We start from the raw sequence: 15,077 nt of genomic DNA, 5'->3' as shown, positions 1-15,077 counted from the left end.
GCAGCCATGACCATTAGAAGGTGGCAAAGTTCTTTCATACTTCCTCTTTCATACCTCTAATAAGGAGATGCATGTCTGAAACATGATATGCCTCCATCATTTATTTCCTTTACTTTATGCATTTTCTGTTCTTTGCTTTTCATTTTAAGTTAGTTAATAATTAGCTAGAAAAATGCCAAGTCTGCATAATGCTTGTATCCATCACTTAGCTTTAAATATTGCTTTGTTTCCCATATGCTTGAATAAAAGAGTTTGGTTTGAATTGAAAAGTAAAATATCCAATGTTGCATGAGTATGAATGGAAGTTGGTGGTGGCATATGTGTTTGATTAAATGCATGACTCATGGAATAAGTGTTGCATAATATCATTCTCATTAATTGTGAGTTAGCTTGCTGTTACAAAGACTTTCATTAAGAATGAAACAACCCTTGGTAACAAAAACAGAAAGAAAAAGAGAAAGAAAAAGCCAAAATGGCAAGAAGAACAAAGAATAAAGGTTGGACACCAATGGTTTGAACCTTAGGACAAATGCCTGTGGTGTTCTTGTACTGAGATCTGCTTGGATGAGTAAATTCTAAGGGGTATTTTGAAACCCGGTCACTTAGATCAACTGATTTGGGATGGCCAATTGAAAATCCACAATAAAGAGCAACTTAGATACAAAGCACTTAGTAATCCAAAGAGATGCTGGGCATCAATGATCCTAGGAAGAATTAGCAAGCTAAGTGTCTGTGGTGGAGAGATGTTAAGCAAAAGAAAAGAAAATAAAGCCAAAGGCTATGCTGCAACATTTGACACCCAACCTATAAAAGAATAAGAAGCTTGTTAAGCATTATAAGCCAAGAAGAGTTGCCAAGGGAGTAATCAAAAGGTGAGTCTTATGACAGCAAGTTTAGCAAACCTTTGATGCAAAATGTGTATTATGCAGCAGCAACAATAAATGAGTGGTCATTATCTGCATAAAAGCCCCATAGATCAAGTTCTGCTATCTGCATAATAAGGATATGCATTCTTTTCTTATTCATTTCATTTACTCTTAGTTTTGATGCTTGCTTGGGGACAAGCAAGATTTAAGTTTGGTGTTGTGATGACAAGTCATCATATACCCATTTTTCAAGCTAATTTCACTTGTTTTGCTAGCATTTATGCACTTTCTTACATCCTAAGTAAGTGATTTGGAGTGAAAATGCATAACTTCTCTAAATCAAGCAACCACCATGAAATTAATGTTAAATCATGAGGTTTAAGCTAATTTTAATTGCATTTTAATTGATTTGTAAGCCTCTTGAATTTAGTGATACTTTGAGTGGTTGTTTGGTTTATTTTAGGTGAAGAAAAGAAAAGAAAATGAAAAGCGTGGCCTAAGAAGCGTGACACAAGAAAAGGAAAGCGTGGCCAAAGAGGAGAGAAGCGTGCCGCATCACAATGGGGGAAGCAACATTGCCCTCCACAAGGGCAGAATGCCCTCTAGGAGGGCAGCATTAAGTGACCGAACCAAGAAAGGCAACTCTGCCCTGCCCACTCCAAAGGGCAGAGCACAAAATGATGCCATGGAACCAAGAGAAGCAATTTCTGCCCTGCCCTTGTGGAGAGCAGGATCGGGCTCTCAAAGGAAAGAAATCAAAGGAAAATAGCTCCCATGCATGCCACAAGGGTCGAACCAAGAACCATGAGGAAGCCAAAGACTAAAGGTGATTGACGTGCCAAGAAGCCAAGAAAATATTAGCGTGTTTGCACCCTCCCAGGTTCGAACCCGAGACATGAAGGAAAGGATCCTGCCCTGCCCTTGGCGCGGGCAGGGCAGCATTTGAATTGGCGCATCACACACAAAACCTTGGCGCACCAACTTTGCTTCCTGGCGCACCAAATTCTCGTCCTGGCAGCATCTGGCGCGCGCGTTCCTTCCCTGGCGCACCAAACCGTTCCTGCCCTGCCCTTGGCGCGGGCAGGGCAGCGTCTTGCAGCGTCCCGCGCCAATTTCCTTTCCTGGCGCACCAACCTTCGCATCTGGCAGCACCATCCGCACGCAATCCTCAATCTGGCAGCACCAACTTTCCCGCCCTGCCCTTGGCGCGGGCAGGGCAGCCTCTGGCGCACCAAACTCGTGCCAGACTCGCACCAGGACGCGCCAGAATCACAACACGCCGCACCAAATCCATGCACCAAGCTTCATTTTTCTGCCCTGCCCTCCACAAGGGCAGGGCAGCCTCCTGGGAGTGGTTTTTGGGCCAAAATTCAAATTAAAAATTCATTTGAATTCATTTCTTCACCAATCCAAAAGCTCATCCAAATCCCATTATCCAAGAATAGAAAGTGTATAAATAGGACTTAGTTTGATGTAATTAGGACCTTTTAGCGATCTTTACTTTGAGCTTTGAATTTTTGCTTTCATTTTGAGCTTTTGAATTTTGTCTTTGAGCTTCCTTGAGAGATTTGTCCGAGCACCAAGAGGATCAAGGGAGAATTGATTGATCTCCTTCCTCAATTCCCTTGGGCAATTCTACTCTTCTGTTTTCTGAGTATTGGGTGTGTGAAATTGGGGAAATTCTGTCCCAATTCCCATTCAAGCTCTTTGCATTTTATTTTCTGCATAATTGAATTCAAATTCTGTTCTTCAATTGTTTCTTCTTTAATTTTCTGTCAATTGCTTAGTTAATTCAGATCTGGGAAGGAAATTGGGTTTTAGGATCTGCTACCTAAGCCCTTGGAATCCTGAGATCACAATTTCACTTCTGGTTCTTCTGTGAACCTCTGCTACTTTTCATTTAAATTCTGTTTGAATGCTACCTGTTGCTGATTTACTTTCTGCTCAACCATTTACTGCAATTTACTTCTCCTTTGTTTAGATCTTACAATCCCATTCCTCAATTCCCTTTTACTTTCTAGCATTTTATCTTTCTTGCCATTTAAGTTACTGCAATTTAAGTTTCTTGCACTTTAAGTTTCTGTCATTTACTTTCTTGCCATTTAAGATTCTGCACATTTACAATTCTGTTCTTCAATTTACTGCACTTTTCCCTTCCCTATTTACATTTACTGTCATTTACTTTCTGTTAAATACAAATCACTCAACCAAAACTTGATTCGCTTGACTAAATCACCCACTAAACTAAAATTGCTCAATCTTTCAATCCCTGTGGGATCGACCTCACTCATGTGAGTTATTATTACTTGATGCGACCCGGTACACTTGCCGGTGAGTTTTGTGTTGGATCGTTTTCCACACATCAAGAAGCATCTCTATCCCTGCCATTAGAGCAAACAACTTTGAGCTTAAGCCTCAATTAGTTTCTCTAATGCAACAGAATTGCAAGTTCCATGGACTTCCATTAGAAGATCCTCATCAGTTTTTAGCTGAGTTCTTGCAAATCTGTGACACAGTCAAGACTAATGGGGTTGACCCTGAGGTCTACAGACTGATGCTATTCCCTTTTGCTGTAAGAGACAGAGCTAGGACATGGTTGGACTCTCAACCTAAAGAAAGCCTGGACTCTTGGGAAAAGCTAGTCAATGCCTTCTTGGCAAAGTTCTTTCCACCACAAAGATGGAGTAAGCTTAGAGTGGAAGTCCAAACCTTCAAACAGAAGGATGGAGAATCCCTCTATGAAGCTTGGGAAAGATACAAACAATTGATCAGAAAATGTCCCTCAGACATGCTTTCTGAATGGAGCATCATAGGTATTTTCTATGATGGTCTCTCTGAACTATCTAAGATGTCCTTGGATAGCTCTGCTGGAGGATCTCTTCATCTGAAGAAGACGCCTACAGAGGCTCAAGAGCTAATTGAAATGGTTGCAAATAACCAATTCATGTACACTTCTGAAAGGAATCCTGTGAACAATGGGACTAATTAGAAGAAAGGAGTTCTTGAGATTGACACTCTGAACGCCATTTTGGCTCAGAATAAAATATTGACTCAACAAGTCAATTTGATTTCTCAAAGTCTGTCTGGAATGCAAAATGCACCAAACAGTACTAAGGATGCTTCATCTGAGGAAGAAGCTTATGATCCTGAGAACCCTTCAATGGAAGAGGTGAATTACCTAGGAGAACCCTATGGAAACACCTATAATTCTTCATGGAGAAATCACCCAAATTTCTCATGGAAGAATCAAGAGAGACCTCAACAAGGTTTCAATAATAATGGTGGAAGAAACAGGCTTGGCAATAACAAGCCTTTCCCATCATCTTCTCAGCAACAGACAGAGAGTTCTAAGCAGAGTACTTCTGACTTAGCAACAATGGTCTCTGATCTAATAAAGACCACTCAAAGTTTCATGAATGAAACAAGGTCCTCCATTAGGAATTTGGAAGGACAAGTGGGTCAGCTGAGTAAGAAAGTTACTGAACTCCCCCCTAGCACTCTCCCAAGTAATACAGAAGAAAATCCAAAAGGAGAGTGCAAAGCCATAACCATGGCCGAATATGGAGAGGAAAGAGAGGAGGTGGACGCCACTGAGGAAGACCTCAATGGGCGTGCACCAACCTCCTATGAGTTCCTCAATGAGGAACCATGGGAATCTGAGGCTCAAGATGAGACCATAGAGATTCCATTGTACTTACTGCTGCCATTCATGAGCTCTGATGAGTATCTTCCTCTGAAGAGGATGCGTATATCACTGAAGAGCAAGTTGCTAAATACCTTGGAGCAATCATGAAGCTAAATGACAAGTTGTTTGGAAATGAGACTTGGGAGGATGAACCCCCTTTGCTCACCAAAGAACTGGATGACTTGTCTAGGCAGAAATTACCTCAAAAGAGGCAGGATCCTGGGAAGTTTTCTATACCTTGTACCATAGGCACCATGACCTTCAAGAAGGCCTTGTGTGACTTAGGGTCAAGTGTAAACCTCATGCCCCTCTCTGTAATGGAGAAATTAGGGATCTTTGAGGTGCAAGCTGCAAGAGTCTCATTAGAGATGGCAGACAATTCAAGAAAACAAGCTCATGGACTTGTAGAGAATGTTTTGGTGAAGATTGAAGACCATTACATCCCTACTGATTTCATAGTCCTAGAGACTGGGAAATGCATGGATGAATCCATCATCCTTGGCAGACCTTTCCTAGCCACAGCAAAAGCTGTGATTGATGTTGATAGAGGTGAAATGATCATTCAAGTGAATGAAGAATCCTTTGTGTTTAAGGCTCAAGGATATCCCTCTGTCATCATGGAGAGGAAGCATGAAGAGCTTCTCTCAAGACAGAGCCAAGCAGAGCCCCCACAGTCAAACTCTAAGTTTGGTGTTGGGAGGCCACAACCAAACTCTAAGTTTGGTGTTGAACCCCCACATTCAAACTCTAAGTTTGGTGTTGGGAGGTTCCAACACGGTTCTGAGTAATTCTGAGGCTCCATGAGAGTCCTCTGTCAAGCTAATGACATTAAAGAAGCGCTTGTTGGGAGGCAACCCAATGTTTTATAGTTAACTATTTTCTTTTGTTATTTTATCTTTTTTGTAGGTTGATGATCATAAGAAGTCACAAAAACAATGAAAAAAGCAAAAACAGAATGAAAAACAGGAAGAAAAACAGCACACCCTGGAGGAAGATGCTGCTGGCGTTTAAACGCCAGTAAGCCTAGTAGTTGGGCGTTTAACGCCCAGTCTGGCACCATTCTGGGCGTTTAACGCCAGAAAGGGGCACCAGACTGGCGTTAAACGCCAGAAAAGGGCTAGAACCTGGCGTTAAACGCCAGGAATGGGCACCAGCCCGGCGTTTAACGCCAGAAATGGCTTAAAACGTGGATTTTGATGCCATTTGGTGCAGGGATGACTTTTCCTTGGCACCACAAGATCTGTGGACCCCACAGGACCCCACCACCACTCTCTCTCTTCTTCCCCCATTCACCAATCACCTCAATACCTCTTCCCCATAAACCCTTCACCTATCAAATCCCATCTTTCTCTTCACCACTCACATCCATCCTTCATAAATCCCCACCAACCTCACCCTTCAAATTCAAACCACTTTCCCTCCCAAACCCACCCATACATGGCCGAACTCCTTCTCCCCTCTTTCCTATAAATACCCTTCTTCCCTTCTTCATTTTCACACAACCTAAACACCACTTCTCCCACTCTTTGGCCGAATACACCACCATCTCCCTCCTCCTCATTTCTTCTTCTTCTACTCTCTTCTTTCTTCTTTTTGCTCGAGGACGAGCAAACATTTTAAGTTTGGTGTGGTAAAAGCGTTGCTTTTTCGTTTTCCATAACCATTTATGGCATCCAAGGCCGGAGAAACCTCTAAAAAGAGGAAAGGGAAGGCAAAAGCTTCCACCTCCGAGTCATGGGAGATGGATAGATTCCTCTCAAGGGTGCATCAAGTCCACTTCTATGAAGTTGTGGCCTTGAAGAAGGTGATCCCCGAGGTCCCCTTTTCACTCAAAAAGGGTGAATATCCGGAGATCCGCCATGAGATCCGAAGAAGAGGTTGGGAAGTGCTTACCAACCCCATTCAACAAGTCGGAATCTTGATGGTTCAAGAGTTCTATGCCAATGCATGGATCACCAAGAACCATGACCAAAGTGTGAACCCAAATCCAAAGAATTATCTCACTATGGTTCGGGGGAAATACTTGGATTTTAGTCCGGAAAGTGTGAGGGTGGCGTTCAACTTGCCTATGATGCAAGGAGATGAACATCCTTACACTAGAAGGGTCAACTTTGATCAAAGGTTGGACCAAGTCCTCACAATCATATGTGAAGAGGGCGCACAATGGAAGAGAGATTCAAGAGGCAAGCCGGTCCAATTGAGAAGGCATGACCTCAAGCCCGTAGCTAGAGGATGGTTAGAGTTCATTCAACGCTCAATCATTCCCACTAGCAACCGGTCCGAAGTTACTCTAGACCGGGCCATCATGATTCATAGCATCATGATTGGAGAAGAAATAGAGGTTCATGAGGTTATAGCCCAAGAACTCTATAAGGTGGCGGACAAGACCTCCACCTTGGCAAGGTTAGCCTTTCCTCATCTCATTTGTCACCTCTGTTATTCAGTTGGAGTTGACATAGAAGGAGATACCCCCATTGATGAGGACAAACCCATCACCAAGAAAAGGATGGAGCACACAAGAGATCCCTCTCATCAAGAGATCCCTGAGATGCCTCAAGGGATGCACTTTCCTCCACAAAACTATTGGGAGCAACTAAACACCTCCCTAGGAGAGTTGAGTTCCAACATGGGACACTTAAGGATGGAGCATCAAGAACACTCCATCATCCTTCATGAAATTAGAGAAGACCAAAGAATCATGAGGGAAGAGCAACAAAGACAAGGAAGAGACATTGAGGAGCTCAAGCACTCCATAGGACCTTCAAGAGGAAGGAAGAGCCGCCATCACTAAGGTGGACCCGTTCCTTGATTTCCTTGTTCTTTATTCTTCTGTTTTCGAATTTTATGCTTTATGTTTATCCATGTTTGTGTCTTGTGATCATTAGTGTCTTAGTGTCTATGCCTTAAAGTTATGAATGTCCTATGAATCCATCACCTTTCTTGAATAAAAATGTGCTTAATTGAAAAGGAAAGAATTGCATGAATTCTGAATTTTATAATAGTTTAATTAATTTGATGTGGTGGCAACACTTTTGTTCTCTGAATGTATGCTTGAACAGTGCATATGTCTTTTGAATTTGTGGTTCATGAATATTGGCTCTTGAAAGAATGATGAAAAAGGAGACATGTTACTGAGGATCTGAAAAATCATTAAAAATGATTCTTGAAGCAAGAAAAAGCAGTGAATACAAAAAAAAAAAGAAGGAAGCAAACGAAAAAAAAAACCGAAAAAAAAGAAGAAAGAAAAAGAAAGAAATAAAGTTGTGATCCAAGGCAATAAGAGTGTGCTTAAGAACCCTGGACACCTCTAATTGGGGACTTTAGCAAAGCTGAGTCACAATCTGAAAAGGTTCACCCAATTATGTGTCTGTGGCATGTATGTATCCGGTGGTAATACTGGAAGACAGAGTGCTTTGGGCCACAGCCAAGACTCAATAAATAGCTATGTTCAAGAATCATCATACTTTACTAGGAGAATCATTAACACTATCTGGATTCTAAGTTCCTAAAGAAGCCAATCATTCTGAATTTCAAAGGATAGAGTGAGATGCCAAAACTATTCAGAGACAAAAAGCTAAAAGCCCCGCTCATCTAATTAACACTGATCTTCATAGATGTTTTTGGAGTTCATTGCATATTCTCTTCTTTTTATCTTATTTGATCTTCAGTTGCTTGGGGACAAGCAACAATTTAAGTTTGGTGTTGTGATGAGCGGATAATTTGTATGCTTTTTGGCATTGTTTTTAGTATGTTTTTAGTGTCTTTTAGTTAGTTTTTATTATATTTTTATTAGTTTTTAATTAAAATTCACTTTTCTGGACTTTACTATGAGTTTGTGTATTTTTCTGTGATTTCAGGTATTTTCTGGCTGAAATTGAGGGATCTGAGCAAAAATCTGATCCAGAGACTCAAAAGGACTGCAGATGCTGTTGGATTCTGACCTCCCTGCACTCGAAGTGGATTTTCTGGAGCTACAGAAGCCCAATTGGCGCGCTCTCAACGGCGTTGGAAAGTAGACATTCTGGGCTTTCCAGCAATATATAATAGTCCATACTTTGCCCAAGATTTGATGGCCCAAACCGGCGTTCAAAGTCACCTCAAGAAATTCCAGCGTTAAACGCCGGAACTGGCACCTGATTGGGAGTTAAACGCCCAAACTGGCACTAAAGCTGGCGTTAACTCCAAGAAGAGTCTCTACACGAAAATGCTTCATTGCTCAGCCCAAGCACACACCAAGTGGGCCCGGAAGTGGATTTTTATGTCATTTACTCATCTTTGTACACCTTAGGCTACTAGTTATCTATAAGTAGGACCTTTTACTATTGTATCTAGGGACTTTGAGTAGCTATCTTCGTTTTATGCTATCTTAGATCATTGGGAGGCTGGCCATTCGGCCATGCCTAGACCTTATGCTTATGTATTTTCAACGGTGGAGTTTCTACACACCATAGATTAAGGTGTGGAGCTCTGCTGTACCTCGAGTATTAATGCAATTACTATTGTTCTTCCATTCAATTCCACTTGTTCTTTGTCCAAGATATCACTTGTTCTTCAACTTGATGAAGGTGATGATTGACGCCCATCACCATTCTCACTCATGAACAAAGTGACTGACAACCACTCTTGTTCTACAAGCATCTGAGGCTTAGTGAATATCTCTTGGATTCCTGATTGCACGATGCATGGTTGATCGCCTGACAACCGAGTGCTCGCCTGACAAACGAGTCAACCATTCCGTGAGATCAGAGTCTTCGTGGTATAGGCAAGAACTGATGGCGGCATTCAAGAGAATCCGGAAGGTCTAACCTTGTCTGTGGTATTCTGAGTAGGATTCAATGACTGAATGACTGTGACGTGCTTCAAACTCTAACCTGCTGGGCGTTAGTGACAGACGCAAAAGAGGGATTCTATTCCAGTAGGAGCGGGAACCGAACCGGTGATTGGCCGTACTGTGACAGAGTATGTGAGCATTAGCTTTCACTGCGAGGATGGGAGGTAGCTGCTGACAACAGTGAAACCCTACATGAGCTTGCCATGGAAAGGAGTAAGAAGGATTGGATGAAGGCAGTAGGAAGGCAGAGAGACGGAAGGGAAGGCATCTTCATACGCTTGTCTGAAGCTCTTACACCAATGATATACATAAGTATCACTATCTTTATCTTTTATGTTATTTTCGTTCATCATCATATACATTTGAGTTTGCCTGACTAAGATTTACAAGATGACCATAGCTTGCTTCAATGCTAACAATCTCCGTGGGATCGACCCTTACTCACGTAAGGTATTACTTGGACGACCCAGTGCACTTGCTGGTTAGTTGTGCGAAGTTGTAGTGATCACAATTTCGCGCACCAGCATTCAAGAGAATTCGGAAGGTCTAAACCTTGTCTGTGGTATTCTGAGTAGGATTCAATGATTGAATGACTGTGACGAGCTTCAAACTCCTGAAGGCTGGGCGTTAGTGACAGACGCAAAAGAATCAATGGATTCTACTCCAACCTGATTGAGAACCGACAGATGAATAGCCGTGCCGTGACAGGGTGCGTTGAACATTTTCACTGAGAGGATGGGAGGTAGCCACTGACAACAGTGAAACCCTACATACAGCTTGCCATGGAAAGGAGTAAGAAGGATTGGATGAAGACAGTAGGAAAGCAGAGAGACGGAAGGGACAAAGCATCTCCATTCGCTTATCTGAAGTTCTCACCAATAAATTACATAAGTATTTCTATCTTTATCTTTATGTTTTATTCATATATCATCCATAACCATTTGAAACTGCCTGACTAAGATTTACAAGGTGACCATAGCTTGCTTCATACCAACAATCTCCGTGGGATCGACCCTTACTCACGTAAGGTTTATTACTTGGACGACCCAGTGCACTTGCTGATTAGTTGTGCGAAGTTGTGAAATTATGTTTAGACCATGGTATTGAGCACCAAGTTTTTGGATTCATTACCGGGGATTATTTGAGTTGTGAAAAGTAGTGATCACAATTTCGTGCACCAAGTTTTTGGCGCCGTTGTCGGGGATTGTTTCGAGTATGGACAACTGACGGTTCATCTTGTTGCTTAGATTAGGTATTTATGTTCAGAGTTCTTAAGAATGAATTCTAGTGTTTCAAGGTGATGTTCTTACCATCACCAAAGCTGATTGATTCTCATCAATTTAGCTCTTGAATGTAATGTCCTGCTAAAGCTTGGCTAGCCATGTCTAATTTCTTTAGACTAAAGCTTTAGACTAACATTGCATGATTCCTGGAATTCTCATTAAGAATTTTGATATCTTTATTTTCTTTTCCACTTAATTTTCGAAAAAATAAAAAAAAAATTTACAAAATCATAAAAACCAAAAATATTGCATGTTTCCTGTTGAGTCTAGTGTCTCATGTTAAATTTGGTGTCAATTGCATGTTTCTGTTCTTATTGCATTCATTCATGTGTCTTAAGTGATCTTCAAGTTGTTCTTGATGATTTCCTTGCTCTGATCTTTGAGTTCTCTTGACTTGAGCATTTTGTTATATGCATTCTCATTTTGTTAGTGTCAGTAGTATACAAACTGCTAAGTTTGGTGTCTTGCATGCATTGTTATTTGATTTTAGTTGTATTTTGATTATTCCTCATCATCAAAAATCCAAAAATATTTTTAATTTGTGTCTTTTCAAGTCAATAATACAGAGATTTGAAGATTCAGAACATACAGCAGAGGAATTATACAGAAAAAGCTGGGCGTTCAAAACGCCCAGTGAGGAAGGCAAACTGGCGTTTAAACGCCAGCCAGGGTGCCTGGCTGGGCGTTTAACGCCCAAAAGGGTAGTGCTTTGGGCGTTAAATGCCAGAATGTGCACCATTCTGGGCGTTTAACGCCAGGATGGCACAAGAGGGAAGATTTTGTTTTCAATTCAAATTTTTTTCAAGTTTTCAAAATTTTTCAAAATCAAATCTTTTTCAAATCATATCTTTTCAATCAAATCTTTTTCAAAATCAATTTCTTTCCATTTTCAAAAATACTTGCTATCAATTAATGATTTGATTCAACATTTCAAGTATGTTACCTTTTCTGTTGAGAAAGGTTTAATGTTTGAATCATATCTTTCCTTGTTAGCCAAGTCATTAATTTTTAAAATCAAATCTTTTTAAATTGTTTTTCAAATCATATCTTTTTAATCACATTTTTTTAAATAGTTTTCAATCATATCTTCTTGATTTCTAATTTCAAAATCTTTTTCAAAAATCACTTGATTTCTTTTCCACTCTTAGTTTTCGAAAATCAATTAGTATTTTTCAAAATGTTTTTAAAATCTTTTACTTAATTTTCGAAAATTTCTTCCCCTCTTCCCACATCCTTCTATTTATGGACTAACACTATTCCTTAATGCACAATTCGAACTCCATCTTTCTTGATAAGTTAGAATTCTATACTTCTTCCTTCTATTCTTCTTTTCCTCTGACACCTCAAGGAATCTCTATACTGTGACATAGAGGATTCCATACTTTCTTGTTATCTTCTCTTTCATATGAGCAGGAGCAAAGACAAAAGCATTCGTGTTGAGGCTGACCCTGAACCTGAAAGGACCTTGAAGCAAAAGCTAAGAGAAGCTAAGGCACAACTCTCTGTAGAGGACCTAACAGAAATCTTCAAAGAAGAAGAACCCATGGCAGCCGAAAACAACAACAATAACAACAATGCAAGGAAGGTGTTGGGTGACTTTACTGCACCTACTCCCGACTTCTATGGGAGAAGCGTCTCTATCCCTGCCATTGGAGCAAACAACTTTGAGCTTAAGCCTCAATTAGTTTCTCTAATGCAACAGAATTGCAAGTTCCATGGACTTCCATTGGAAGATCCTCATCAGTTTTTAGCTGAATTCTTGCAAATCTGTGACACTGTCAAGACTAATGGGGTTGACCCTGAGGTCTACAGACTTATGCTATTCCCTTTTGGTGCAAGAGACAGAGCTAGGATATGGTTGGACTCACAACCTAAAGAAAGCCTGAACTCTTGGAAAAAGCTAGTCAATGCCTTCTTGGCAAAGTTCTTTCCACCTCAAAAATTGAGTAAGCTTAGAGTGGAAGTCCAAACCTTCAGACAGAAGGAAGGAGAATCCCTCTATGAAGCTTGGGAAAGATACAAACAATTGATCAGAAAGTATCCTTCTGACATGCTTTCTGAATGGAGCATCATAGGTATCTTCTATGATGGTCTGTCTGAACTGTCCAAGATGTCTTTGGATAGCTCTGCTGGAGGATCTCTTCATCTGAAGAAGATGCCTACAGAAGCTCAAGAACTAATTGAAATGGTTGCAAATAACCAATTCATGTACACTTCTGAAAGGAATCCTGTGAACAATGGGACAAATCAGAAGAAAGGAGTTCTTGAGATTGATACTCTGAATGCCATATTGGCTCAGAACAAAATATTGATTCAGCAAGTCAATTTGATTTCTCAAAGTCTGTCTGGAATGCAAGCTGCACCAGGCAGTACTAAGGAAGCTTCATCTGAAGAAGAAGCTTATGATCCTGAGAACCCTTCAATGGAAGAGGTGAATTACATGAGAGAACCCTATGGAAACACCTATAATTCTTTATGGAGAAATCATCCAAATCTCTCATGGAAGGATCAACAGAGACCTCAACAAGGTTTCAACAATAATAATGGTGGAAAGAACAGGTTTAGCAATGGCAAGCCTTTTCCATCATCTTCCCAGCAACAGACAGAGAATTCTAAGCAGAACCACTCTGACTTAGCAACCATGGTCTCTGATATAATCAAAACCACTCAAAGTTTCATGACTGAAACAAGGTCTTCCATTAGAAACTTGGAGGCACAAGTGGGTCAGCTGAGCAAGAAAATTACTGAACTCCCTCCTAGTACTCTTCCAAGCAATACAGAAGAAAATCCAAAAGGAGAGTGCAAGGCCATCAACATGGCCGAATTTGGAGAGGAGGGAGAGGCAGTGAACGCCACTGAGGAAAACCTCAATGGACGTCCACTGGCCTTCAATGAGTTCCCTAATGAGGAACCATGGGAATCTGAGGCTCACACTGAGACCATAGAGATTCCATTGGATTTACTTCTGCCATTCATGAGCTTTAATGAGTACCCTTCCTCTGAAGAGGATGAGTATGTCATTGAAGAGCAAGTTGCTAAATACCTTGGAGCAATCATGAAGCTAAATGACAAGTTATTTGGCAATGAGACTTGGGAGGATGAACCTCCTTTGCTCACCAAAGAACTGGATGACTTGTCTAGGCAGAAATTACCTCAAAAGAGACAAGATCCTGGGAAGTTTTCAATACCTTGTACCATAGGCACCATGACCTTTAAGAAGGCTCTGTGTGACTTAGGGTCAAGTGTAAACCTCATGCCTCTCTCTGTAATGGAGAAGCTAGGGATCTTTGAGGTACAAGCTGCAAGAATCTCACTAGAGATGGCAGACAACTCAAGAAAACAAGCTTATGGGCTTGTAGAGGATGTTCTGGTGAAGATTGAAAACCATTACATCCCTGCTGATTTCATAGTCCTAGAGACTGGGAAGTGCATGGATGAATCCATCATCCTTGGCAAACCCTTCCTAGCCACAGCAAAGGCTGTGATTGATGTGGACAGAGGAGAATTGATCATTCAAGTGAATTAAGAATCCTTTGTGTTTAAGGCTCAAGGATATCCCTCTGTCCCCATGGAGAGGAAGCATGAAGAGCTTCTCTCAAAACAGAGTCAAACAGAGCCCCCACAGTCAAACTTTAAGTTTGGTGTTGGGAGGCCACAACTAAATTCTAAGTTTGGTGTTGAACCCCCACATTCAAACTCTAAGTTTGGTGTTGGGAGGTTTCAACATTGCTCTGAGTATCTGTGAGGCTCCATGAGAGCCCTCTGTCAAGTTACTGACATTAAAGAAGCGATTGTTGGGAGGCAACCCAATGTTATATTTAATCTATTTTCCTTTGTTATTTTATGTTTTCTGTAGGTTGATGATCATGAGAAGTCACAAAATCAATTGAAAAAGCAAAAACAGAATGAAAAATAGAAAGAAAAATAGCACACCCTGGAGGAGAATTTGCTGGCGTTTAAACGCCAGTGAAGCTAGCAAATGGGCGTTTAACGCCCAGTCTGGCACCATTCTGGGCGTTTAACGCCAGAAAGGGGCACCAGAATGGCGTTAAACGCCAGAAAAAGGCAAGAAGCTGGCGTTAAACGCCAGAAATGGGCACCAGCACGGCGTTTAACGCCAGAATTGGCATAGAGAGCATTTTTGCTCGCCACTTGGTGCAGGGATGACTTTTCCTTGACATCTCAAGATCTGTGGACCCCACAGGATCCCCACCTACCCCACCACTCTCTCTCTTCTTCTTCACCCATTCACCAATCACCTCAACCACTCTTCCCTAAAAACCCTTCACCTATCAAATCCCATCTTTCTCTTCACCACTCACATCTATCCTTCATAAAACCCCACTAACCTCACCATTCAAATTCAAACCACTTTCCCTCCCAAACCCACCCATTCATAACCGAACCCAACC

At 41.2% G+C, this 15,077-nt stretch overlaps 1 non-coding gene across 1 annotated transcript; it reads right to left on the bottom strand.

Moving 5' to 3' along the window:
• Positions 1–3,552: 3,552 nt before the first annotated feature.
• Positions 3,553–3,660, bottom strand: LOC130943034 (small nucleolar RNA R71). The gene has a single exon (XR_009071572.1). It is a non-coding gene; the product is annotated as a small nucleolar RNA R71 (small nucleolar RNA).
• Positions 3,661–15,077: the final 11,417 nt, after the last annotated feature.

This window comes from Arachis stenosperma, chromosome 7, assembly GCF_014773155.1.
Source record: "Arachis stenosperma cultivar V10309 chromosome 7, arast.V10309.gnm1.PFL2, whole genome shotgun sequence".
Lineage (NCBI taxonomy): Eukaryota > Viridiplantae > Streptophyta > Magnoliopsida > Fabales > Fabaceae > Arachis > Arachis stenosperma.
The sequence above is the reverse complement of the archived record's forward strand: the minus strand, read 5'-3'. Positions and strand labels throughout refer to the sequence as shown.